Source organism: Oryzias latipes, chromosome 18 (genome assembly GCF_053564925.1).
Source record: "Oryzias latipes strain Hd-rR chromosome 18, Olatipes_Hd-rR_3.1".
Lineage (NCBI taxonomy): Eukaryota > Metazoa > Chordata > Actinopteri > Beloniformes > Adrianichthyidae > Oryzias > Oryzias latipes.
This window is the reverse complement of record NC_136254.1, coordinates 14,676,851-14,681,539: the sequence shown is the minus strand read 5'-3', so window position 1 is coordinate 14,681,539 and position 4,689 is coordinate 14,676,851.

The following is a 4,689-nucleotide window of genomic DNA, read 5'->3' as shown; positions in this document are numbered from 1 at the left end:
TTACTGGTGCCATCTACCGTCCCGGATGAACATTCCCCTGACAGAACCGTAATTACTGTAACTTCTGTCTGATTATGTAATGCAATCAAACTATTGCTCCTATATTTTCTTCCGTATGTTTTTCCCCGGAGCAGATCTTCCACATACTTCATCCGATTTCTCCCATTCAAGTATCAGAAATGTTGTTCAAGTTAAGGACATTATTGCACTCTTCTACAATTTCTTCTACAATTTGTGGATTTTCTGAATATCAAAAAAGTTGCTGCAAATTTTGCCATAGAAATACATTGGGAAAGCTCTTCTGCATCTTCAAACTTTCTGCAATCCTAACGTCTGCATACTTTATACTATTTAAAAATTTCAAACGTGCGTTTGCTCAGCTTTTTGTGGACCTTTCTTTAAATAATTTTGCAAATATTTGTCATTTTTAATAGAGGGACTGGAGAGTACCGGGCTCTGACATAATGCATGCCTAATGGCTAAAGAAACTCTACGCAATTCATGAGGGCCTGGTAGCACAAATGAACCAGCTGCTAAGAGATGGGACTCACCCCGAATGGCTAATGGACGAGCGAAAGATCCTGATCCAGAAGGATCCCTCAAAGGGTAAAGACCCATTCAACTGCCGGGCAATAACCTGTCTCTCCACAACATGGAAGCTCATGTCAGGCATCATTGCAACCAAGATAAATGGGCACATGGATCAATACAAGAGCAACACACAGAAGGGCATTGGTATATAAATAATATATATATAAATAATATATATATATATATATATATATATATATATATATATATATATATATATATATATATATATATATATATATATATCAAGAATATCAAGATATCAAGAAGTCCTACCAATGGCTAGAAAGGGCTGGCCTACAGGACAGCACTGAAGCGCTCATCCTGGCACCTCAGGAACAAGCCCTGAGCACCAGAGCGATAGAGGCTCAGATCTACCACACCAGACAAGACCCAAGGTGTAGGCTGTGCAAAGAGACGCCTGAAACAATCCAGCACATAACTGCAGGATGTAAGATGGTGGCAGATAAAGCATACATGAAGCGCCACAATCAAGTGGCTGGAATGGTCATAGCCCCTCCTTCCTTTCTTGTTCTTCTTCTACTTCTTTTGACTCCCCTGTATATTCGAAAGGCTACTGTTCCCCACCCAGGAACATGTGTGCAGAATATGAACTGGAAACCCCAAGGTCAAAATGGGAAACACCTCAGAAGGTGGTAGAGAATGAGAGGGCAAAGATCCTGTGGGACTTCCAGATCCAGACTGATAGGATGGTAATGGCGAACCAACCCGACATTGTAGTGGTGGATAAAGAACAGAGGAAAGCCATTGTGGTGGATGTGGCAGTGCCAAGCGATGGGAACATCAGGAAGAAGGAACACATCAGGAAGAAGGAACATGAGAAACTGGAGAAATACCAGGGACTCAGAGAAGAACTGGAGAAAGCATGGAAAGTGAAGGTGACAGTGGTGGATGTGGTAATTGGAGCACTCGGGGCAGTAACCCCCAAGCTGGAGGAGTGGCTACAACAGATACCTGGAAAAACCTCAGACCTCTCAGTCCAGAAAAGCGCAGTGCTAGGAACAGCTAAGATACTGCGCAGGACCCTCAAGCTCCCACGCCTCTGTTAGAGGACCCAAGCTTGGAGGAGAAACCACCCACGGAGGGTGAGAGGGGCGGTTTTTTTATTTTATATATATATATATATATATATATATATATATATATATATATATATATATATATATATATATATATATATATATATATATATATATATATATATATATATATATATAAAAACCGGGACACTTGTTTTATAATAGCACAAAATCTGTTCAAGGGTTACCATCCGTGAGGGATCTCCAATAAACTGCTGCATTACACTCCTAGTCATAGCCCCTCCTTCCTTTCTGCTTCTTCTTTCTACTTCTTTTGACTCCCCTGTATATTCCAAAGGCTACTGTTCCCCACCCCTTTTGTATGACTTCCTGTCAGAGAGGTGGGTGCCATCATCATAAAATAATTTTACTATCCCAATCCATCCTATTTTTTACTGCCCTTTTTGGTTTTGATATTTATTTGTGTAATTACAGCAATATTTGTTTCTAACTTGTGATGTGATGATTAAAAGGGATTGATGGTTTAGGAGAGATATTTTGGGGATTCACTGTTAAAGCTTAAATTTTGGTTTGTTTTGTTTGTAAAGGAACTGGAGTGGACAGGATCACACAGTGTATTGTTTTTCTGTTTGTTTATTACCAGGTATGTATGAGAAAAATGTGAGTGTTAAATGTGTGACAGACCCTGTATAAAATTCTAAACTAGCATGCCGGGTCCGGCATATACGCGCCTTTTTGTATGACCTCCTGTTAGAGAGGAACTGGAGTGGGCAGGATCACACAGTGTATTGTTTTTCTGTTTGTTTATTACCAGAATAAAGGGAGGCTTCTCTCCAAGAGGTAACACTGTGTCACACCATATATTAACCAGCACAACGCAAAAAGCGACCGGTTACATATGTATGTATGTATGTATGTATGTATGTATGTAGGTAGGTAGGTAGGTAGGTAGGTAGGTAGGTAGGCAGGCAGGCAGGCAGGCAGGCAGGCAGGCAGGCAGGCAGGCAGGCAGGCAGACAGACAGACAGACAGACAGACAGACAGACAGACAGACAGACAGACAGACAGACAGACAGACAGACAGACAGACAGACAGACAGACAGACAGACAGACAGACAGACAGACAGACAGACAGACAGACAGACAGACATTTAAATACACATACATACATAGAGAGAAAGTGTCAAAGAGTTGTCTTTATTTTCACGACTATGAAAATTGTGGATTCACACTAAAGGTTTTAAAACTATGAATTAACACATGAAGTAACACAAGTGGAATTATATACATAGATGATTACTGCTTTGCACACTCTTGGCATTCTCTTGATGAGCTTCAAGAGGTAGTCACCTAAAATGGTCTTCCAACAGTCTTGAAGGAATTCCCAGAGATACTTAGCACTGCACCCTGGCAAAAACAGGGTGCAGCTTTCTTCCATACAATGTGAAACAGTAAGGACTTCTTTTCAAAATAAAAGCAAAGTGTAAAGCACTGTCATTCAGTTTATATGTATATACACACACGCCCCCATATTTATATAAGATTTGAAAATAAGACTCCATTGAAATCAGGTAATATCTAGTGATGTCACCCTAACTGCTATAAAACTATCTAGTGTGGCACCATATAGTGCCCTGAATTTTAAAAGCAATTCCATGCACTATACTTTTTTTTTCAAACAGCGAATATCACGTAAGCGATTTCACAAAGTTCAAATCTTCTAAATATGCACGTTTTGCAATGACTATTTATCAGTCCACTGTCTTCAGAAGATAAAAAACATTGATGGTTTATCAAATATATATATTTAAATACATTTTTTGGGGCTATATTAGTTCTTATGCAATGCATTGTAATCTATATTTGTCGATCTAGTGACCATCGATGCACACTGGTTTTTTGCAGACACTTCTAGGAAATTTCCAGGGCACTCAATTTTGGAATTGTAGATTTGGACAGCACTACAAAATGGCGAACAGCCTGTATAGTGCACTATATAGTGAGTAGAGAAGGAATTCTGACACAACCTCAGACTGATCTGATATGGAATTTCAAAATAAAACCCAAGTGATATCAGGTAGTAATGCGTTATTACTATATGTTGACATATGTATAAAATAAAAACTTCTTTTCCACAGTCATTTCCCTTCTTAAAGGCCCGTACACACCGGGACGAATATTCGCCAGGCGTTATTCGCCAGCGTTTTTCGACACGTTTTTTGTGTTCACACCCAGGCGATTTTCGCTGACGATGAGCCGAGCGAACATGCAATTTCCTTCCCTGACATTAGATGGCGCTTAATGTAAACAGAAATACTCCTGTACACAAGGTGGCGCTGCGCAACTTTACGCTTCTTAAAGTCGCTTTTCACTCAGAAGAAGAGAGCAAGTATTTACGCGCTTGTCAGAATAATACAAAGAAAACATGAATATTTCAAGCAAAAGTAGCTCCAACTGGTGCTTGGTTCGGGGATATTTTAGAATGTCCGTCATTATTTCTTCGCGGCAGTGTAGACGCTACTTGGCGTCTATCTTCTTCGCTGGTATGTGTGCTCAGCAAGGCAGTTTTGTGTTTGAGCGCCCCCAAGTTGTGTTTTACTGTAACTTCAGAAGCTCCAGACACGTGTGCAAAAGCGCCATTCTCATTGGTCGAATAGATTTCGACGCGACGCGTCGGAAAAAAAAAACGAACCCGAGGCGTTTTTTTTTTTTGACGCTTTGACGCGTGGCGTTTTTTTGCGTCGGTGTGCACACTCTCATTGGTGCCCTTTGTTTAGTCACGCGGCGTTAAACGTCGGCGAATTTCGCCGGCGAATTTCACCACGCGTCAAAGCGTCAAAAAAAAAAAAAAACGCCTCGGGTTCGTTTTTTTTCTTCGACACGTGGCGTCGAAATCTATTCGACCAATGAGAATGGCGCTTTTGCACACGTGTCTGGAGCTTCTGAAGTTACAGTAAAACACAACTTGGGGGCGCTCAAACACAAAACTGCCTTGCTGAGCACACATACCAGCGAAGAAGATAGACGCCGAGTAGC